The 24,228-nt window shown below is 42.4% G+C and overlaps 1 long non-coding RNA gene across 9 annotated transcripts; it reads right to left on the reverse strand.

Annotated features, from left to right (window-relative positions):
• Window positions 1-6,131: 6,131 nt before the first annotated feature.
• On the reverse strand, window positions 6,132-23,522 carry LOC149125373 (uncharacterized). Of its 9 annotated transcripts, XR_016237032.1 has the most exons (6): window positions 23,289-23,522; window positions 22,285-22,386; window positions 22,021-22,187; window positions 21,442-21,608; window positions 12,796-12,922; window positions 6,678-8,180 (listed from the first exon to the last, which is right to left on the reverse strand). It is a non-coding gene; the product is annotated as an uncharacterized LOC149125373 (long non-coding RNA). The 9 variants fall into 9 exon arrangements; XR_016237035.1 differs by lacking the exon at window positions 22,021-22,187 and having other exon boundaries at window positions 23,289-23,520; XR_016237033.1 differs by lacking the exon at window positions 21,442-21,608 and having other exon boundaries at window positions 23,289-23,518.
• Between the last annotated feature and the right edge of the window lie 706 nt (window positions 23,523-24,228).

The following is a 24,228-nucleotide window of genomic DNA, read 5'->3' on the forward strand; positions in this document are numbered from 1 at the left end:
AGCTTGTAGAGTTTCTGATGAGAAGTCAGCTGTGAGTCTGATTGGAGATCCTCTGAGAGTAATCTGACGTTTCTCTCTTGCACATTTTAGGATCTTTTCTTTATGTTTCACTGTGGAGAGTTTAATTACAACGTGTCGTGGTGAGGATCTCTTTTGGTCATGTTTATTAGGGGTTCTGGGAGCTTCCTGTACTTGGATTTCTCTGTCCTTCTCCAAACCTGGGAAATTTTCTGCTAATATCTCACTAAAAAGGCCTTCTAATCCTTTCTCCCTCTCCATGCCTTCAGGAACTCCTAGAACCCGAATGTTGGGGTTTTTAATAGTATCCTGAAGATTCCCGACAATATATTTTAGATTTCTAATTTCCTCTTCTTTTCTTTTGTCTGACTGTATCCTTTCCTGTTCTCTGTCTTCTAAGTCTGATATTCTCTCTTCTGCTTCACCCATTCTGTTTGTTAGGCTCTCTATTGTGTTTTTCATTTGATCTATTGAATTCTTCCCTTCAGTCACTATCCCAGTTTCCTGTTGTACTAGTTGTTTTGTTTCATTTTGATTCCTCCTTAATATTTCATTTTCACGAGAGAGATTTTCTATCTTGTCCATTAAGGATTTCTGTAGTTCAAGAATTTGTTTTTGAGAACTTCTTAATGTTCTTATCAATTTTTTGAGATCTGCTTCTTGCATTTCTTCTATGTCATCATCCTCATAATCTTGAATTGGGGTGTCTTTTTCATTTGAGGGCTTCATGGTGACTTCCTTGTTTTTATTACCTTGGTTTTTGCGTTTGTTATTTGGCATATTGGAGATATTTGGTTTCTTCACTGTGGTGCTTTTTCTTGTTATACTATGACTCTAGATTAAGTGGACTATCTGTTTTTGATGGAGCCTTAGGGCTTGAGATGGGTGTGGCCTGATAGCTCTGTTTGGTGTGCCAAAGGTGACACTCCCAGGTTAGGCGTGGTAAACCTCTCTCTCTCTCTCTCTTTTTTTTTTTGATTCAAAAGGGAAGTTATTCTGCACAGCTGAATGAAGTTGGAGGTAGTTAGCAGGAAATTATATACCCACAGGAGCCAGAGATCGGAAGCTCTTTCCCAAGGACCACACAGGGAATCTGTTCGGCCCTCAGAGTGGGCTCAAATTCTCCTTCAGTCTCCCACTGGGTTGCCAAAGTTACAGAATTGTAGCATCTCTGGAGAGTGCTCACGTGAATTCCGTGAGTTCTCTTCCCCACCGTCTCTTTTTTCACAGTCTCAGTTCAGTAGCACCACAAATTTACTAGGTCCTAATCTCCTGTTAATTTGCCCCGCCCAGGGTCAGGTTTTTCTGCTAGGCTCAGGGCCGGTGCAGTCCTGAGGTCGCTCTGCTTATGATGTATGTCCAAGATGGTGCCTGCTCTTTGTCTTGCTTGCCCTTGAGAGGTGAGCGGAGAGAGAGAAACCCGTGTCCATACCAGTCACCTTTTTTTTTCCTCTCTCTCTCTTCCAGTTAGCCTGGTGAAGTTCCCCCCCCCAGGGGTCGTTCCCTCTAGTCTCCTCTCTCCACTTGCCTGCTGGTGTCTCAGGCTATTGAGGTTCGGCTCACCTCGCGTTCCAGCGCTGGTGTGTTGAGTCTGCCACTGGTGTCCCGAACTGTGGGCTCCCACGCTCTCCACGCAGGTCCACTCCCCTTCCAGCGCCAATGTGTGGACTCAGAGCCCTGGACGTCCCAAGTCTCCCCGCTGTTGTCTGTGTGGCACGCACTCCCCTTCGAGCACTGGCGCACAGAGCCTGCGGCTTGCGCAGCTCGGTCCCGCGGCTCGGTCCCGTGGCTCGGCTTCCATGCAGTGGGCGACCTTGTTCTCCCAGTAGGTCCTCCAATTCACGGCCACTCAATCCAGAAGAGTTTCCTCTGCAATATTTTCCTGGTTCTTTTTTCTGAGGCTACCATAACTCCCCTTTTATTAAACTAAATTTTCCCGGACTATCGGTGCGCGCCCTCACTATTCCGCCATCTTGGCTCCGCCCCTCATCATTTGGGTTTTAAGAATGTTATATTTTAGGTCTCTTAATATTTTTAGTGATGATGTTTTAAAGGCCCTTTCTGTTTTATGGAAAATGATAAGGATTTTGTTTTACAATGACCATAGTATTACCACTTGAAGCAATAGATTAAATAACTCTTTTAAACAAAGTCATTTAATACTGAATTCTAAAACACTGGTATATTTTAAGTGAGAAGCCGGATTTCTTTCAGATATTCTAAAGAAGAATGATAATCAAAATTGAAGACTTCTACAGTTTTTAATCACTTGTTTTAAATATTGGTCATAATGGTCCAATTTAGAGTTTTAATTTTAATTAGCTTTTAAAAGATTCAGTACAGTTTATAGAAAAAATTCAGAGAACATCATTATATACTCAACCTCCCTCCCTTCTTTTTCCTTCTTTGTTATTTTTTTTAAGCTTATGAAATGACATTTTCAGTTTACATTACATTAAAAAGGGTTGTTGAATCAAGGGACAAGTTTAACAGGCAAAAAGCAGAAAGATCGTAATTTAGAGGGAATACAGACAATGGCTCTAAACAATATTTGAATATCACATCTAAACAATATTTGAAGAAATTGATAAAATAAATATTTTAATTTCTCCTACTAAAATGCTCAGAGAAAATCTTTCATTATTTATCAAATATTAGTGCAAAAATATGGATTTAAATGATCCCAAAAAGTGATGAATTTTTGTGTAATAAAGTCCAATTTTTGTCAAGGCTTTTTGACAGTCTCACAGAAAACTTATGTTTGTGAATGGGAAGAATAATATCAAAATGTCCATACTACCAAAAGCAATTTGCAAATTCAATGCAATTCCAATCAACATACCAACGACGTTCTTCTCAGAGGTAGAAAAAATGATGCTAAAATTCATATAGAAACATGAGAGATGCTTAACATCTAAAGCAAAATTATAAAACAAAAAAAGCTGGAGACATCACACCATATTTTAAGACATATTACAGGGGTCAGCTCTATGACAAAGCAGGTAAAGTCACGATCTGCAGTGCTGGCATCTCACATGGGTGCCAGTATGTTTCCCAGCTGCTCCACTTCTTATACCCCTCTCTGGTATAGCCTGAGAAAAAAGTAGAAAATGGCCAAAGTCTTTGGGCCCCTGCACCTGCATAGAGACCTGGAAGAAGCTCCTGACACTTGGATTCAGATCAACACAGCTCCGGCCATTGTGGCCATTTGGGGAGTAAACCAGTGGATGGAAGACCTCTCTCTCTCTTTCTGCCTCTACCTCTCTGTGACTCTGCCTTTCAAATAAAGAAATAAACTGCAAATAAAAAAAACACAAAAAGAAGAAGTGTTAGCACTGATATAATAACAGACACATAGTTCAATGGAAAAGAATAGGTAGCATAGAAATAAACCCAAATTTCTACCAGCAACTCATATTTAACAAAGGAACTAAAATGAACTGGAGAAAGAAGAATCTCTTTCACAAGTGGTGCAGAGGAACTTGATTATCCAAATGTGGAAGCCTGAAAAGAGACTCCAACATCTCTTACACAATGTGAAAGTGAACTCACAGTGAATTAAAAATCTAATCATAAGACCAAACACATGTAAACATAGGGAAACTCTAAATATTGTCAACAGACAATAGCTTTTGGGTAAGATTCCAATAGCAATAATCACAAAAATAAAAACAGAGACATTTGAGTATATCCAACTAAGATACTACTTCACAACAAAGTAAACATCAGAGTGTAGATACAATGAACAGATGGCAGGAAAAATTAAAACTCTGAATGTTTACAGATTTCCAGAACATTTACATGAATTGGAAAAACTCCAAAAAATACAGTGAAGAAACAGGCAAGGATCTGAATAGACATTTCTCAGAAGAAATGTAAATGGTCAAAACATGTGAATATGCCCGATGTCACTAGCCATTATGTAAATATAAATCAGAACACCATATCAGTCTCCAACACCTGTGGGAGAATACAACACTCAGGTGTTTGTGTGTGCAGCAAGTGGGTTTAGAGGACCCTGTTCACCTCTGGAGAGCAGAGTCTACGGGGAGACAAAGAAACCTTACTGCTTTCCTAATGGGCTTATTAAGTTCTTGACCAGTGCCTGTTAGTCTTGCCACAAACTTTCTAGTCTCACTACTTTCCTTCTACTTCCTCTTCTCTGTGACTTGTAAAATAGTATACATTCTGTATACTGTGGATACTTTAGATTTATTTTATTCCTTCGGTCTCCTCTGAAGTTCCTCCACAAAAGCACAGCCCTCAAACTATTCATTCATTTATGCAGTCTGCAGATTTCATGAGCTCCTAAATTCCAAGTAGTATGTTAAAGGCAAGATCTAGGCCTAAGAGAAAAGTGGTCTGAATTCTGTGCCTAGAAGAGGATTTGGGACATAGTAGAATTTTGGTGAAGTGCTATGTGAATGACATGCACTCAGTAAATGAGTAATCTAAAGCATACACTGCATTTAAGCAACACAGCAGCCCTACTCACCTCAGGTAGACCAATTGAGAGGAATAATGTGAACAAAAATAAGACATCAATAAGTTGAATAATAACAGAGAAAACACAAAATGAGATAGATGCCAACATTGCTGACCTATTTTTGAGGAATTAAATTGATAGAGGGGCTGGCATTGTGGGCAAGTGTGGTATGCTGCAATCTGTGAGGCCAGCATATCATGTGAGTTCCACTTTGAGTTTAGGAATCTCCACTTCCAATTTAGCTCACTGCGAAACACCTGGGAAACCAGCAGAAGATGGACAAAGGACTTGGGTCCTTGCCACTCACATGGGAGACTTGGATGAAGCTCCTGACTTCAGCATGCCCCAGGCTCAACTGTTGAAACTCTCTGGGGTGTGAGCCAGCAGATGAAAGCTATCTCTGTCTTTCCCTCTCTCTCTAAATCCACCTTTCAAATAAACAAAGATTTAATAAACAAATTAACTGATTTCAAAATACACAAAAACATGAACAATACTATATCATCTTTATGCCAAAATGATCAAAAATAACAAATGCTAGAGAGCATATGGGAAAAGAAAACCTTTATATATGGTGGGTGAAAACACAAATTAGTACAGATGTTATGCAGAACAGTATGGTCATTCCTTAAAAAGGATAAAAATTGGGCCGGCGCTGTTGTGCAGCACCTGAGGGGCCAGCATCCCATTTGGGTGCCAGTTCTAGTTCCAGCTGCTCTTCTTCCAATCCAGCTCTCTGCTATCTCCTGGGATAGCAGTAGAAGATGGCCCAAGTCCTTGGGCCCATTCACCCATGTGGGAGACCCAGAGGAAGCTCCTGTCTCCAGGCTTCAGAATGGCATAGCTCTGGCCTTTGTAGTCATCTGTAGAGTGAACCAGCTAATATAGGAACTCTCTGTGTCCCTACCTCTATTGTAACTCTTTCAAATAAATAACAAAAATTTAAAATAAGATAAAAATTGACCTACCATGAGAGAGTTATCTTGCTCTTGGCTATATATAATAAGGAAATTTTATTAGAAGGAAAGGAGAAGAGCATATCAAAGATACAGCAATTTTCCCATAACACAGCCACTATAACACAGTTCACTGCAGCCAGGATTTGAAACCAATCTAGCTATCCATCAATGAAAAAAATGGACAGGGGAACTTCATTTAGATTCAAAAAAGAACAAAATATTATTAAATTAATTGAAATAAGCCAGAAGCAGGAACACAAATGTCACCTGGTCCTTGTCACATGTGGAAGTGAAAGAAAATAATGGATCTGAGCACAGAACTGTGATTACTAGAGGCTGAGAACGGAAGCAGCTAGGAATAGAGGGGGATTGGATAATAGGTAACAAAATACAAAGACGCAGCAAGAACTTCTGGTGTCCCATAATATAATGAGATGACTACATTCAACCATATTAGGTTCTGTGTAAAAACTGAAGGAGAGGAGCTGGTAGTCTCAAATCATGGAGAAGAATTAGAAACTGTAGTTGCTTGGGGGCCAGCATTGTGGCACAGTGGGCTAACGCCCTGGCCTGAAGCACCAGCATCCCCTGTGGGTACCAGTTCTAGTCCTGGCTGCTCCTCTTCTGATCCAACTCTCTGCTATGGCCTGGGAAAGCAGTAGAAGATGTCCCAAGTCCTTGGGTCCCTGCACCCAAGTGGGAGATCTGGAAGAAGCTCCTGGTTCCTTGCATCAGATTGGCAGAGCTCCGGCCATTGGGACCACCTGGGGAGTGAACCAGCAGAGGAAGACCTCTCTCTCTCTCTGCTGCTACTTCTCTCTGTAACTCTGTCTTTCAAATAAATAAATCTTTAAAAAATTAATAAAACTGTAGTTGCTTAGCTTGATCACTTTTTACTGCATAAATGTGTGCAAACATTGTACTACACCCTGTAATAATGCATGACTAGTACACATTAATCACAAATTATTTCAATGAAATTGTAAAAATTAGAAGCATTTCTTTATATTAACAATGAACTATTTGAAAATGAAATTAGAGAAACATTTCCATGCATAGCAGCATAAGAACCAGGAACCAATGTCTTCAGTGTTATCAGTGATGAATCAGATTCACAGCCCTCAGCACTGTTTTTGCCATAGACCTTACCAGGGCAATTGTGGGCATATAGTAGTAAATCAATGGACAGGAATCCTTTGTCTCTATATCTGTTAAATAAATAAACAAGGAATTCATCAAAGAAAAAGAGATATCAATTTGGATGCCAGGTCACAAAAACACATGCACTTGAGCTATCCTCCAGCTTGTGATGCCAACAAATCTTTCAGACATGTTACATTTTCAGAGACTTTTCTGTAATCTTGCTAAGCTTTCTGGAAATCTGCCTTATAGCAAAGCGATTCCCAATTCCATTACACTCATGATTTTTCTTTGGTGTGAGTTATTAGTTTACCATCTAGAGATAATTTATGGTACAAAACTTTTCTATGCATGCATGTTTTCTCATTTGTGAGTCTATTCATGGGAATTGAAGACTGATTTAAAGCAGAAATACATTTTCCAAATTCTTTGCATAGACTTTTGTTCCTTATGAATTCTCTGAAGTCTGTTGATGTCTAATTTCTGGCTAAAGGTTTTATCGTATTTACAGCATGTAAAGACTATCACCTTTTGTGAATTCTGTATCTATACAAGCCTGAAATAAAGAAAATGTTTTTACACAATCAGTATACTCCTAAGAAACCACCTGTGTCAATTTTCTGATGTAACATTGACTTCTGACAAAAAACCTTTTCACACTAATAATATTTATAAGCTTTCTCCTTTACATGAGTCTCTGTTGGATAGGATGTGATTTCTAGCAAAAGGCTTTGTCACAATACTTACATGAATTTTGGAGAAAAGCCCTTCCACATTCATTATATTGTTAAGGTCTCTCCCTTGTTCAAATTCCATGATGGATTATGAGGCATTACCTATGTGAAATGACTTTCTCACATTTATTTCATTCATTAGAGATATATGTTGTGCATTCTGATATAAGGAGAGATTTGGGCAGAGCTTTCCAACACTCATTACACCCATAAGGTTTCTCTCCCATGTGAATTCCCTGTTGTCTTATGAGGTATGGCTTCTAATTAAAGGGATTTTACTTTCAAAGGAGTTTTTCCCTATATGAATTTGATGATGTACAATGAGGGCTGAATTATGGTAAAAGGCTCTGAGTCATTACATTCATAAAATTGCTCCCCATGAGAATTCTTTTATGTTTGATGAGGTCTGATTTGCACCACAAAGTCTTATTCACATGTATTACATTCATGCATTTCTCCCCTTGGTGAATTCTCTAATATTTCATGAGATATAACTTGCACAAAAAGGTCATGTAGAAAATTCCCTGTGTGGATTCTCTGATATCTTATAGTTATGAAGTACAGCAAAGAGGCTTTCCACCATCCTTCCATCCGTAAAACCTACCTAAATTGAGCAACAAAGATATAGAAAACCTAAACACACACATAACTGGATGGAAATGATATCAGTAATAAAGACCCTCACCGCCAAGAAAACCCCAGGACTGGAAGGCTTCACTGCTGAATTCTAACAGACATTTAAAGCACTAACTGCAATTCTTCTCAAGTTATTCAAAGCAATTGAGAGAGAGGCGATTCTTCCAAATTCTTTCAATGAATCCAGCATCACCTTCATTCCTAAACCTGAAAAAAGTGCAACAAAGAAAGTAATTATAGACCAATTTCCCTGATGAACATACATGCAATGATCTGCAACAGAATCTGGCCAATTGAATCCAACAATGCATCAGAAAGATCATCCACCCAGACCAAGTGGGATTTATCCTTGGTATGCAAGGATGGGACCAAAGGCTTTTCCACAGTCATTTCATTTATAAGCTTTCTCCATGGTGTGAAGGCTCTGATACTTTCTGAGGTTTGTCTTCTCAGCAAAGGTTTTTCTACAGTCATTGCACTCATAAGGTTTCCCCCCAGTACAAATAATCTGATGCTTTGTGAGCTTTGATTTCTCAGCAAAGTCTTTTCCACAATGATTGCATTCATAAGGATTCTCCCCTGTGTGACTTCTCTGATGCATTTTGAGTTGTGTTTTCTGGCCAAAGCTTTTTCCACAGTCATTGCATTCCTAAGGTTTCTCCACTGTGTGAATTATCTGATGATTTATGAGGTGTGGCTTCTGGCCAAAGAGTTTTCCATAGTCATTGCACTCATAAACGCTTATCCCCTGTTTGACTTCTCTGATGATTTATGAGGTTTGACTTCTGGCCCAAGGTTTTCCACAGTCATTGCATTCATAAGGTTTCTCCGCTGCGTGACTTCTCTGATGATTTGTGAGTGTTGATTTCTGGCCAAAAGCTTTTCCACAATGATTACATTCATAAGATTTCTCACCTGTGTGAATTCTCTGATGATTTAGGAGGTTTGCCTTCTGGCCAAAGGATTTTCCACAGTCATAACATTCATAAGGTTTCTCACCTGTGTGAATTCTCTGATGATTTATGAGGTGTTTCTTCTGGCAAAGAACTTCCCACAGTCATTATATTTATAAGATTTCAACCCTGTGTGAATTCTCTGATGTCTAATGAGATCTGACTTCTGGTGAGTGGTTTCTCCACAATCATTACACACATGAGGGTTTTCCACTATATGAGTGCTGTGATGGAGGGTATGGCAGAATTTAATACTGAATGATTTCCCACAAGGTTTACATGCATAGGATTTCTTCCTTATATTTTGTCTATGATTCAGTCTAACATGTGATTGGTAAATAACAGGTTACACAGGCCCAATACACTTATAAACTTTCTCTCTTTTGGGACTTTGTTGATGTATACTGAGGTTAGAATTCTTATGGAAATCTTGTACTATTTGAGTTGTCTTGCTAATAGTGGCAGTTGACTTATTACAGGTTTCTACCATAAAAAGCTTCTCAGATTCACAGAATATATTCTTCCTTTTGAAGACTTTCCCTTGTCCAATTTGTTTAAGTGCCTGCTCCATGGTCTGAACTTTGTGCTGTTGATTAAGAGGTTCACAGAACTGGAGAGTGTTCCCAGGTACCTTAGTAGCACAAAATTTCTATCCAGCTTGTAGTTGATCATGCCCACAATGGGGACACACATTGTGACATATACTGCATTCTTCAGGTTTTATTCCTGAATAGTTTCTCTTTTTGATACTCAGTTTTGGAATATGGCTTATACTTAAATTAAGTGTTTTTCTGAATTCAACTCCCTTGGGAGTTAATATCTTATTATTTTTCATAACATCCTGATTCAGATTTTTCTCCAGACTTTCCTGGTTGGTCTTAATCAGTTCATCCAGTTTCATGGCAACTGAAGTGAGAAAAAAAATGATGTCACTACATCAAATATAATTGTTTCTTCTAGCATACTCGTGTAAAAGAAATGAAGTTACTTGTATTTAAGAGGGATAAGATGTTAGGAAAAGTTCTGCATTGGTGCCTCCTCACACAGGGCACCAAAATGTTAGGAAAAGAGTTGTAGAATAGATGAGAAAGTGTATGAATTTACAGCCAGACAGAATTTATTCAGAGAAAATTAATCCACAGAGGTGGGTGACCAACTGCCTGTCTGTACAAGATGGAGCATGAAGGCCCCAATTCCCAGGGGCCAGACCTTTTTAAGGAGGGCTAAGGCTGGGCATGAGGGTAGGGGGCAGCAGTGGAGGGGAATTCCAGGAACTGGGTGGGGGCCTTAGGAACCTGGAAAATAATGCAGGCTGGGGTATGAAGGCAATAGGCTGTGAGACCCAATTGAGTTTCAAGGGCAAGGAATACATTCCAAAGTTTATCTACTATGGGCAATGAGGGAGAATGGCTCAGGATTATATCCTCATTCCATCAAAAGATTTTCAAAAAAATGATTAGAAGATACATATTTATGAATATACAGGTTTTCTCCATTATACATTAATATATTAAATTATATCCATAGATTTTCCAATGTTCATCCATGATCCTGTTTACTACCAGAATTTTCTCCAAGTATGATTGAATGGTTTTTGTGGTAAGATGTCTTAAGTCACTGCTTGGGATGCTTGTATCTCAAAACAGTGCCAGTTTAAGCCGAGGCTACTCTGCTTCCAATACAGCTCTGAGATAATAGATACTGGAAAGCAGCAGAGAATGGTTCATGTGCTTGGGACCCTGTGATAGAGATGAGTAGGTGAAATTCCAGGCTTCTGGCTTCAGATTAGTCATAACTGTTGATAGTATTTGGGGAGAGAGTTAATAGAAAATCTATTCCTCACTGTTTCTCTCTCACTTTCTACTTTCACAAAAATGAATAAGACTTCACAGAATGGACTAATATTTAATAAATATATTCACCTGTAATCTAGAAACCAATTTTTCCCTGTTCATTTTTTCAGTTTGTCGCTCCCCCTCTTTGTGGGGGAACGACACAAGACCCTTCCTAGGCTTCATATCCGAGTCACGGCACCATTATGTCGCTCCCCCTCTTCGTGGAGGAATGACACAGGACCCTGCGCTGTTCTTTCGTCTGCTCGGCCCTCCCCGGGTTTGCTGCTGGTTCTTCCCGGGTTGGCTACTATCCCTTCCACCTCCGTGGAAGGGCAGTTCCCCCTGGCCACATTCCCCACTTCCGCAGGGGAGCGGCACACCGCCGGCCGGCTCTTCTCGGGGGCTGCACAGGTGTTCCCCTTAGATGTTCCTGGTGCATGCCGTCTCTCTCCTCCTTTATAGTCCTCCTCTGCCAATCCTAACTCGGCTGCCCACACGCCGAGTACGCCGCTCTCCAATCCGGAGCAAGTCCTACAGTTTATTGGTTGAACTGGAGGCAGCTGTGCGGAAGCTGTTTACTTCTCTCCCAGCGCCATATTGTGGGAGAGCAGATGCATAGAATAAGTCTTAATTCCAGTAACTCAGTCCAGTCCGGTTTGCTCCCCACACAGTTCATTTTTAATGTATTTTTATTTCTTTATTTATTTGTCAGAGTTAGACTGTGAGAGACAGAGACAAAGATCTTCCTTCCATTGGCTCAGCCCTCAAATGGCAAATATGCTTGGAACTATGCCAATCCAAATCCAGGAGCCAGGTGCTTCCTCCTTATCTCCATTGTAGGTGCAGGGGCCCAAGCATTTGGGCCATCCTCCACTGCCCTCCTGGGCCACAGCAGAGAGCTAGACTGGAAGAGGAGCAACCAGGACTAGAACCCGGGGCCCATATGGGATGTTGGCACTGCAGGGGGAGGATTAACCAAGTGAGCCATGGCGCCAGCCCCTTTTTCAATTCATTTTTAGAAAAATTGTGGGTTTTGTACTTCTGTGATATTTCAACCATAAATATGGGGAAGTTTTACTAGATCATTTCCTTGAAGGTAAAGAGTGAAATGTGTCTATACTCTAAGCAGGATCACATTCATGGGACAAGATTTGAATATGTGGTTGTCTTGTGTTCTGTCTTCCCAGGCAAACAGCATTTGTGGGATTTTTTGATGAAAATCTCTGTTTCATCTGCACTCTTACAGTTTCCCCATATTTCTAAGGAAACCTGACATCCTAATCTTCTTAGAACTACAACAGTTACAGAAAGTCCCAATATACCACCTTGGCTATACATTCTCACCAGTTGAAATAATTTGTTTCTGCAACCCAGAGTCTGCTCAATTATTGAAAATTGATTCCTAACTCATTGTGAAGATGTCAGCCCTGGTTACCTCCTCTTGTTTCTTTCTATAAACACTCCTCTGTGATAATTTGCATTTCTGGAGGTTTGTTGATTTTCACAGAAAACTTCATTTCCTTTGCCTTTACCAGAGATACTGATCTCCATAGATACTGTAGAATGTCTGTGTCTGAATCACAGGACCAGCTGTCTTCAGGAGTAAGACTTGGGAAAAACTCGTGGAAAGAACACCAGTCAACATCTGTTGCACTGCTTCTGCTTTGGCCTCCCTGCCGGTTATGTACACATTGACATGGAAGCCTCTAATGTAGGCATTCTTCCCCCATCCAGAGCTCTGCTCCTTGCTCCAACTTGAAGATCAAGTCAGGTTTGGTCATGCAGTGCCCTACTAATGGAAACAATATAGACTTTGTGAAATCACTATCTTGGGTTAATGAAAGGAGTACAGCTTGGTCCAGGAGCTATGCAACAAATGTTCCAATGTGAAATCCTTCCCAGGTGGTAGATATTCAGATTCTTCATGGACTCAAATTCTATACCTGTCCCTCATTCAACTTTATGAATAGTGCTCACTTATTTGTCAAATAGCAAGAAAATGTTACCATTGGGCATGTGATGAGTGTCACTCACCCAGGGAGAACAGGCTGCTGTAGGTCTCCAGCATCACATCCCTGTACAGGATTTTCTGAGCTTGGTTCATGTTCTGCCATTCCTCCCAGGTAAAGTACACAGCCAGGTCTTCAAATGCTATCATCACCTGTGACAGAACACTCCTGGTCAACATGTCAACTCTGTCACCTAACAAACAATGGCAATTGTATATCTTCTACATGGGTATGGATGAAGAAGCAAGAATGCCATTTCATTTCAGATTTGTGAGCATTTGGGCAGCCACACAGAAGCATTCAACAGGGGATCAAACCTATGGTATAAAGGCTGTGAAAATTGCCCAAGCTGGAGGGAAACAGGAATTTCTGTTCACAAAGGCCAGACTATGTCAAGGGCAATTGCACAGTAGGCTGAAAGGGGGACAAGAGTCACTCTGGAATGAGCAGTGTTCAGAAGAATGTAAAAGTATTCAGGGAAAAAGACAAGAAACCATCAGGGAAGTTATGAAGGGATTGAATAGTGAAGAATTTCCAGAAAAACACTATACACAGTCAATGCAATTATGGCAGAGAAAAAAATTTTTAAAAGAGACAGTAGGCATTTAACTTAGTGTTTATGATGCCAGCTCAGATACTCTCTCTCTGCATCAAATTTCCAAAGTTGGATTTCAGTGCCAGCTCCAGTTTCCAGCTCCCAGCTAATGCAGACCAGGGGAAGCAATGGTGATGCCAACCAAGAGGGAGGCCTAGATTCCATTCCTGACTCTTGGCTTCAGTTGTGCCCCACCTCTGCTTGATATTTTTATTTAGGCAGTGAAGAAGTGCATGGGAGCTTTCTAGCTTTCTCTCACTCCATCAATTTCTTTCTCTATCAGGCTCATAAATATTTTAAGTAAGGGAGGAGATTCAAGAAAGAATAGAAAGTAGCTTTTGCTTTTTCTATAATTATTCTACTTATAAACATTTGAAGAACTGAAATAACATGATAACAAATTAAAGTAAAAGCTATGGAGTTATTTACCCAAGAACAGAACCTGAGAAATTCTGTACTATAATCTGCATTTGTGACTGAGGGAAATACAGAGAGCTTTGCTTGAGAACCTGCAGTAGGCACCAGCATTGTGGTACAGCAGGTAAGTCTCCACCTGCAATTCAGGCATCCCCTGTGGACAGACAATTTGAGTCCTTGGTGCTCCACTTCCAATTGAGTTCCCTGCTAAAGTGCCTGAAAGAGCAGTGAAAGATGGCCTGAGTATTTGGGCCAATTCCACAAATATGGGAGACCCAGATAGAGTTCCAGACTCCTGGCTTTGGCCTGGCCAACCATTGTGGCCATTTCTTGAATCAACCAGCAGATGGAAGAGATCTCTTTCTCACTACCCATCTCTCCCTATCTCTATTACTCTGCCTTTCAAATAAGTTAATAAATAAACCTTGGGGCTGGCACTGTGGCACAGCGGGTTAATGTCCTGGCCTAAAGCACCAGCATCCCATATGGGCAACATTTCAAGACCCAGCTGCTCTACTTTTGATCCAGCTCTCTGCTATGACCTGGGAAAGCAGTAGAAGAAGTCCCAAGGATTTGGGCCTTTGAAGCCATGTGGGAGACCCAGAAAAAGCTCCTGGCTCCTGGCTTTAGATGGGTGCAGCCCAGCCAGTGCAGCCAATTGGAGGGTGAAATGTTGAATGAAAGATCTCTCCTCTCTCTCTTTCTCTCTGCCTCTCCTCTCTCTGTGCAACTCTTTCAAATAAATAAATAAATTGTTAAATACAATCTTAAAATGTAAAAGAACATACAGTAGATTATTTTCCCCACAGTGTTCTTACTCTAGCTGGGAATCAAGTTCATCTCCTCAAACTATTAAGGACTGCATTACTCTAACAATTAAAAAAATAAATGCAGCTGGCGCCACGTCTCACTAGGCTAATCCTCCGCCTTGTGGCACTGGCACACTTGGTTCTAGTCCCGGTCGGGGTGCCAGATTCTGTCCCAGTTGCCCCTCTTCCAGGCCAGCTCTCTGCTGTGACCAGGGAGTGCAGTGGAGGATGGCCCAAGTCCTTGGGACCTGCACCCCATGGGAGACCAGGATAAGTACCTGGTTCCTGCCATCAGATCAGCGCAGTGGGCCGGCTGCAGTGCACCGGCCATGGTGGCCATTGGAGGGTTATCCAATGGCAAAGGAAGACCTTTCTCTCTGTCTCTTTCTCTCTCTCTCACTGTCCACTCTGCCTGTCAAAAAAAATAATAAATGCAACTGATTTGTGGTTTAGCCCTAGGTAAATAATTCTCTTGCAGAATGCTAAGTGTTTATTTCCAGGGTGGAACTAAAACACTGCCCACTGCATCATCTGTATAACACTAAAGAATGTGTTGGACATTATGACCCCAAAATTTAGAATATTGTCCTTGACTTCAATTGAAATCATATAACAAATATATATTTTGCTATGGCAACAAAAAATGAGAGACGACATTGCCTTTTCTTGGATAAATGCAATGATTGATAGTCATGACAAATTCATCATACATCTTGTTTCTATATATTCCCTGAGAATAAAATTTACCTTCCTACATCCATTTTCATTAATAAATTATTATAAATCTAAAAACAAAACAGACAGAAAGCTGGGAATAATTAAGAAAACCACTTACAGGGGCCAGTGCTATCACATAGTGGGTTAAAGCCCCAGCCCGCAGAACCAGCACCAGATGTTAATTCCCACCAAATCAGGTGTGAGTGCGATTTTCAGGTGAATTCAATCAGAATTTCACAGCCAGTCAGCTGGGAGGGGTGGATGAATCCAGAAAGAGCTGGTTTCCTTGTGACTAAATCAAGCTGCTGCTCCCTGTGGACTTGTCCTCCTCAGCCTCTGACTAGAGCACAGCCACCTCTCCAATGCTGACATCCTCTGACACATGTTTCACTCTTCTGTTCTCTCTAAACTGCAGACTCTTGGGCAACCCAAGTAACTCTCATGCAGAAACTTGCATAGACACACACACCTGAGGACTCCAGAGTCTTGGATTTTAGGTTGTAATTAACTTTCCTTTTCAGAGGACTGGTGACAAAACAAGTCTGGAAGCCAGGGTGTAGCCTTGTGGTTCAAATGCCTATGTCCCACTTTGGAGTTTCTTGGTTTTATTCCTGGTTCCAGTACCTGCCTCCAAATTCCTGATAATGTAGACCCTGGGAGCTAGCAAGTGATGGCTCAGATGACTGGCTTCACTGCTCCTGGGCCAGCCCTGACCACTGGGGACATTTCAGCAGTGAACTAGAGGGTGAATACCACTTCTCTGTCTACTTGTTCATTTCTTTGCATCTCAAATTAAAAAACAAAACAAGTATGTTTGTATCATCCATTAAAATAACTTCCTCAATGGAAAAAAAGAATTTCATTGTTAAATTTGGGGAAAAATAATGCTTCTTGGTTGTGATATTAGAATAATGCATAACTGTACATCAGACTTCCATTGTGGACAAGGAAGAGAAAGATGGAAGCAATAATTTTTGCTTCTGGCTTTGGTACTTGTCATGTAACCTTGAAAAATTCATTTAAACTCATGGTGCCTGAATATCCTTAATACAGGCTCATCTAGTTGAGGCAGGTGGTGTAAGGGGAGGTGGCAGGAAACTGAGAGCTTTCCTTGTTTCTGTGCCAACAGAGCTAAGTGACAATAGCAAGTCATTTGACCCCTCTGGATCTTCCTCCCTTGTGAGATAAGATTGTCTTTATAGTTAAAGGATTTATTCTACACAGTCCTATCTTATGGTAAGGTTCACATGACTGTGAAGTGTTTTATAAACCAGCAGTGTAATAATCAAGTTGGCACTGAAGATGAAATGCTAAACAGCATAGAAATTCTAAAGCTTGTAGTTCTATTAGGAGCTACACAGAAACATTGAAGTTCATGGACATTTTTAAATTTAAAAACAGAATCATTGAATCACTGTTCAGAATCAGTATAGTTGCTAAAATTCTTATTTATAATCACTGAGATTGGTAGTGTAATTACTGATAGCATACTCCTAGTGTTGTATATTTTACTTTATACAATACTTAGACTATATAAAATATAGGTAGCATGGGAAGTGCGATACACAGCAGTCTTGTAGAATGGCAGATGTCCTAAACAGCACTCTGACCTAAGAATCAGCCCTTAAGGCACTCAGATCTAGCTGAAGAGCCCATAAGAGTATTTTAGGTATGGAAAGCCACTCTGGCAAAAAAGAAAAAAAGAAAAAAAAGGACCTAAATAAAAGATCTCTGTGAGTGAGATCCCAGTAGAAAGAACAGGCCATCAAAGAAGGAGGTACCTTTCTCTGAAGGGAGGAGAGAACTTCCACTTTAACTATGACCTTGTCTAAGTAAGATCAAAGTCAGTGAACTCAAGAGGCTTCCATAGCCTTGGCAACTCATGACTAGAGCCCAGGGAGATTTCTGATGCCATAAACAAGAGTGTCAGATTGTTAAGTCAACAACAGGAATCACTGTGTGCTTACTCCTTATGTGGGATCTCTGTCCTTAATGTGTTGTCCAATGTGAAGTAATGCTATAACTAGTACTCAAACAGTATTTTACACTTTATGTTCTGTGTGCTGCAAACTGATGAAAACTTATCTTAATATAAACTAAATCGATCTTCTGTGTATAAAGATAATTGAAAATGAATCTTGATGTAAATGGAATGGGAGAGGGAGTGGGAGATGGGAGGAGTGCTGGTGGGAGGGGAGTTATGGGGGGAAGCCTTTGTAATCCATACACTGTACTTTGGAAAATTATATTCACTAAATAAAAGTTTAAAAAAATAAAAAAATAAAAATAAATAAAAATATAGGTAGCAATATTTAATGCTTCTCTTACTGTTCCTGGATTGAATTAGGGATACATTAAGAAACCTTTTTTTAAAGATTTATTTATTTATTTATTTGAAAGACAGCATTATAGAGAGAGACACATACATAGAGATGATCTGTCTGCTGTTTTACTCCCCAAGTGGCTGCAAGTAGCTGGAGCTGGGCTAATCCAAAGCCAGGTGCTTCTTCCAGGTCTCCCACATGGATTCAGGGGCACAAGTATTTGGGCCATCTCCTGCTGCTTTCCCAGGCACATTAGCAGGGAGCTAGATTAGAAGCAGAGCAGCTGGGACATGAACCAGTGCCCATAGGGGATGCCAGCACTGCAGGTGGTGGCTTTACCTTATATGCCACAGCACCAGCTACAGCCTATTCATTTTAAATTAATAACTAAAGATTATCTGCTGTTCAGCTTCCAGGCTTTGCTTGGCCCAGCCTCTGCTGTTGTGGACATTTGGGGAGTGAACCAGAGGTTGAAAGATCTCTCTTCTTATGTCTCTCCCTCTCTAACATTGCCTTTCAAATAAATAAATGAGTCTTTGAAATAAAAATACATGAAATCCTTACTTAATGTATACTAAGCTGATCTTCTGTATATTAAGATAATCGAAAATGAATCTTGATGTGAATGGAAGGGGAGAGGGAGCGGGAAAGGGGAGGGTTGTGGGTGGGAGGGACGGTATGGGGGGGAAGCCATTGTAATCCATCAGTCGTACTTTGGAAATTTATATTCATTAAATAAAAGTTAAAAAAAAGAACAGCAAAAAAAATACATGCATACATACACAGACACACACACACACACACACACACACACACACGGTACCAACACAGTGGGTAAAGCCATGGCCTGCTGTGCCAGCATCCCATATGGGTGCTGATTCAAGTCCCAGCTGCTCCACATCCAATCTAGCTCCCTGCTAATGTGCCTGGGAAAGCATCAGAAGGTGGCCCAAGTGCTTGAACCACTGCATTCATTTGGGACACCTGGCAGAAGCGCCTGGCTTTAGATTGGCTCAGCTGAGGCCAATTTGGGAAGTGAACCAGCAGATGGAAGATCTGTCTCTACCCCTTCTCTGTAACTCTGCCTTTCAAATAAATAACAGATTTTTAAAATGGGGGAAAGTGGCAGTTTTGTTGCCTTCCCTTTCCCTAGAGTAACATAATCAAAATCTGTTAGGCAAATGAATAAGGGAAATTCTGAGATCATGTATTGACCACAGAAGAGAATGGATTCCTTGCGCATTTTCTGGAAGCCCATGCTAGTTGGAACCAAGGGAAGGATAACAAAAAAGGGGAGGCCTATATCCCTCTTATTTGTCTTCTTTTCATTGGAGCAGTGGAGAGTTGAGTAATGTAATATTGGTGTTTGTCTCCATACAGTTCACGTCTATTTAGCTGGTTCTTTTTATTTGCATTTCTTTTTTATTTATTTTAATAGATTTATTTGAAAGGCATAGAGACAGAGGTCTTCCATCTGCTGGTTTGATTCCCCAATGTTTGGGTAAGGCTGAAGGCCCATGAGCCCCCACCCATCTCCCACGTCGTGTGGGGTCCAAGCACCTGTCCATCACCACTGCACTCGTTGGCTGGAGTGGGAGAGGAAGTAGGGCATCAGGGAATGGAACTGGTGCCCATGATGCGGGCCCTGCAGGCTGTGGTTGCACCCCCATGCCACAGAGCCATCCTCGATAAACCTTTCTTTAAAGTGGAATTAGAGGTAAAAATGGTCTGAGGTGCATGCACGTTTCTGTTGTGAGAGAGGCTGAGGCCCCGCAGGTGCCTGGGGGCCAACAGGAACACCTGCAGCCTTGGCCCCCAGGTCCCGGTTTCTCCCCTCTGCTTCTGCCCTGTCTGCAGGCCCGGCCCAGACTCCAGTGCTGCCTCAGGGATTTTGGCACCAAACTGGTCACTTTAGGTCACTTTGTGATCCCTGACTTCTGCCCAAAGAAGGAAGCAAGAAGGGGCCCAGTAGGCTTCCCCCGACCTCTGGAGCCCCGAGCCATGGTGCCAGCCCACGAACCAGGGAGCCCGTGATGATTCTGGGCCAGCCATTGGGACCCACGACCCCTGACCCCAGGCTCCAACCCCTTCGAGGTCACCACTGCAGCCTCCTATTTAGCTGGTTCTTAATCCTCAAGAAGGGATTTAGGTCAATGTTCTATTCTCATCAAAGACCTTGATGTTTAATTAAAGATTCTGTTAGTAATTTTAACCCTGGGTCGTTCTAAAGATGTGCTGTGACTTAGGTTTAGAAAAGAGCATCTTCCTTGCCACCCTCATCTCAGCTCTGGGGGCTGTCAGTTCTCCCTGCACAGATTCAGTAATGCATGCTTCTTCTCTACTACAAAGATCTTATGTTGGTCATATTTCCAGTTACCAAAATCAAATCAACTCACACCTGGACTCTGAGTATTCAATGACATTAGTTATCAAAATAAATGTATTCAAATATTCAAAGACCACTTCAAAGCTTAACTGCCTTCAAGAGTGTTTGGCACTTGGAACAGCCACTGTGGTTTTCTACACATGAGCACTCACTATTTTATATACCATTTAACAATTCAAACATCACTTCAGGTTCAGCAATACACAACAATAGAATGGATGAGTCTACATAATAAACATGTTACATTAGTTTGGACTTAAAACCTAGAACTAAAACCATGTGGTAACATGGATGGATTTAAGGAAAGATGTAGAGCTAGGTAGCTAAGGCCACAGAATCCCAGACCTATTGATTTTAAGTGAGTCTAGAACAACAGCATTCCATTGCATTATCTTCCATCTCAGAGTCCTGCTTTTCCAGTGAGACCCACCCCACTCAGACCACGTATTTCCTGCCTGTGTCTTCACGGTGGTGGAAGCTGTTCTGATACAGGCATCTCATGGACAGTCACCAGCTTCCTGATTTACTACCTGAACTGGAATCCCCAGGTGCGAGGTATATTTCCCAAACACCCAGGCTGAACTGAATGTTTGTCTCTGGCAGTCAAAAACTTCTGCCTTAGGAAACAGAACATGTCCTCTACTCTGGGGCTCCTTTTTCTTCTCATGGGGTTCTGTGGTGACCTGTGGTTTTCAACACAAGTCCTGGTAGCATTCTGACTCAAAAGAAAGACCAGGGATAAGAGTTCTTTCTGGGGGCTGGTGCTGTGGCATAGCAAGTTACACTGCTGCCTGCAGCACTAACAACCCACATGGATGCCGGTTTGACTCCCAGCTGCTCTACTTCTTCCCCAGCTCCTTGCTGGGTAAAGCAGCAGAGAATGGCCCAAGCACTTGGCCCTCTGCACCCACATGGGAGACCTGGAGGAAGCTGCTGGCTTCAGCCTGGCCCAGCCCTGGCCATTGTGGCCATTTAGGGAGTGAACCAGCAGATGGACCTCTGTCTTTCCCTCTATTTTTCTCTCTGTAACTCTGCCTTGCAAATAAATACAACTTCAGAAATTTATTCTCTATGAAGCAATACACCCTTTTCCAGGCAGTTGTAAAGCTGGGAGTCATAGCTTCTTTTATATTTTGGATAATAAGAGTTTTGGTTTGAACGCATGTTCATCTGAAACAAAGATCACTCATTATCCTTTGTTAGAGAAGGGGGCTCTGCTCTTTGAAAGTGAAAATCAGAAGCTGTAATGTGTGATGAGCTCCACCTGCCAGGTCTGGGGAGACTTATTTGAAAGACAGGGCACTAGGAGAGGAAGCTTTTCAGATTCCCTGGCCCTTGCTTTAGTCTTATGTCTTTACTTCTTTTGTTGCTTCTTGATGTCAAGAATGTACACTTTATGCTGAAATGAGGAATTGTGTCTTACCTCTTTTGGGCCTTTTTCTAAGAAGAGTGTATATATTTTTCTTGCATATAAGGATAGCTTCTGGGGTGGGTGGATTTTTTTTTGGAAGTTTTCACAAGCTAGCCAGTAGCCTATATTTTCTTCACAGAATTCAGTTTTTAAAAAAGCCTACAATACAGCCAGACCATCTGTAGGTAGGGAAGAGCAGGCAGAAAAATAAAAAGAAACATGAGGAATATAGGAAGCTAATGATCAAATAATCCCTTGTGCTTTTCTAGTACTAGGATTAGCTATTCTCTTGTTTTTACTCAATCCTGTAATCCTGCGGATTTAGCTCTTTAAAGACAAAGATGCCAGTAGGCACAATACTTAAGTTGGTTCCATACCACTAAAACAGAAATACTTCAGTTTGTTTTAATGCCAAAAATGTATTTACAGGAGAGGCATAAATCCTCAGGGAACTAAGTCTCTTACAAACACTGCATGCAATGAAAAGCATCCTCAGCCTCAACCAAGAGCACTGCCATTGCAGAGCTGAAGGGTGATTTATCTTCCCCACCTGGTGTGAATATGCTGCGAAATAAGCGGAGATAAACAGACCTTCTAGGTTAAGTCGAATTCTCCTTAGTGAGCTGCTCATTTGAGGACACAGCCTTTCTGCACTCTTGTGATACTTCCAATGGATTCAATTCAAGCCTAATTCACAATTGCTGGCCAGCAGCTCCTGGAATGCTTCTGACCGCAACACTGCTTCCTTCGGGGAAGGTCTGCAAGAGCAGTTCTCTAATGAGTTGTGCTCAGAGCAGTTCCCTCCCAGCTCAGCAGTGAGCGCTTCAGATTGCAAACACAGGAATCTCAACTTACTTGATGAAAGCTTGCTACCTGCTTTTCTTGCCAATTGTGGCCTTCCCAGGAATGGTGGAGTTTTGCCATAGGTAGCTCAACCTGGTCTTCAATACTCTTATTCTTACAAAAAAAAAAAAAAGACAATTCACTAAGTGGTCATCCTTGAATACACTACTGAGCCTGAATGCATTTTTACCAAATAAAGTCACCCAATAGCTATAAACCAAAAGCCAACAACAGGCTTACCCACCTAATATTACACTCAGCCCCGAAGTACTGAGCAGTTTCATCAGTTCCTCAGAATGTAACTATGCTGTGAGGAGTAAAGATAGGACTGCCCAAATTTTAATTATCAATACACTGCACAGCTAATAAAGCAGATGCTGTCTCTGGCCCACAAAAGGAGACAGTTTCCCTGCAAGGTTAACCGCAATCGGGAGACATTTTGCACCTGAGGGAACCCGCAGCAGGACTGCTTTGAGCCAGCTCCTCTCCTTCCCTTTCCACCTTCGGTCCAGTTTGGGCCAGAGACCATGCACAGGAGGTGCCACCAGTCACCCGTTTCCCCCTGTCCACCTGCAATGCTCCTGGGAGGCAGATGCCACAGAACAGTGATTTGTTCCATGATTGTCACTGTGTGAGATCAGCCCATCATGAGAAAATGATCATGGACTCCAATGAGATATGAACCGCAGAAGCACTGCCCCCAGCAGCAGTGCAGGAGGGTGGATGATGGAAGGCACAGCATGTCCAGGATCTCTAGGGACCCCGCAGGACTCTTCTGCCCTGGATGCCTACAGCAGGCAGCTGCACGAGGGCCCAGTGCACCTCCAGCACCCTTCTACCAAACCCTTCCCCCTGTCTGCCCATGCAGACCACATAGATGCTGCATCAGTTAGCAAATCAGCACCTCGCACTTGGTTTTCCTGCTGAGAGTTGGCCTTCATTGCTTCCCCAAGTGCAGCACATGCTGCAAGCCTCAGCCAGCACGGCTGGCGGGAGAGGTGGGCGGTCGCACTCACCAGGTCTGTCTCTTCTTCTCCTGCACCTCCTGACTCAGGGGCCACAGCCGGATTTTAGCCCCAAGGCACGAAACGGGACGGCCAAGAACCTAACACCACACATGTCACGCGCACACACTGCAACTACCAGCTGCCCACCAATGACCATCAACTTTATAGCCAGCCTGGCATGGGGCGGGGCTTGCAGCACTGGTCCTGCCTCAGGGCAGCAATGATTGGCCTGAAGCCCCCTGCTGGACTGAGCCTGAACTACCCTGCAGCAGATTCTGGAAACAAGAGAGCTGCTGATGGCTGAGGCCCTGGCTCAGAGTACACTTAGAGAGACCCTATGCCTGGCAAGGGCACTGGGGCCCTGGACTTTCCCAGGCTGCAGTCCTAGGGTGGAGGCTGGCTCGGCCCTTCCTCCTCCAGCCATGCCCACAGGTGGAGCGGGGTTCCCACGGGGGAATCTTCCTTCATGGGAGCACGGGTGAACCCCAAATGCCATGCCTCCCAGTGCCGGGTGCTGGCCTGCAGCCTTCCGGGAGGGAGTAGGAGACAGTGACTTTGTGGGGAGGTGACACTTGAGCTGGGCCTGTATTTTGGGTTAGTTCTGGACGCACATCCCAGTGCACCTGGATCTTCGGGTCTGCTGCAGGCCTCCTGGAGGCTCTGGGAGCCGGGCATCCTGGTGGCAAGGGCAGGAGGGTGGAAGGTCGAGGTGCTGAGCTCCCACTGGGTGCACCAGGCACTTTGTAGCTGTTCAGAGTAAGGAGTTGAGGTCACCTCCTGAACCACTCCTGGTCCGAAACTCCTGATTTGGGATTTGCCAAAACCCAGAATTAGGGGTGTGGTGGGGGGTGGTAGTGGTTGGCTTCAATGCACTGTATTTGTGAATTCTTCAAACACAGCTTCTCCCTACTCCTGCAGGCTTTCAGGTGATTTTCCAGGACAGAGTCCC

Source organism: Oryctolagus cuniculus, chromosome 7 (assembly GCF_051225735.1).
Source record: "Oryctolagus cuniculus isolate XC-2025 breed Fujian yellow rabbit chromosome 7, ASM5122573v1, whole genome shotgun sequence".
NCBI classification, from domain to species: Eukaryota; Metazoa; Chordata; class Mammalia; order Lagomorpha; family Leporidae; genus Oryctolagus; species Oryctolagus cuniculus.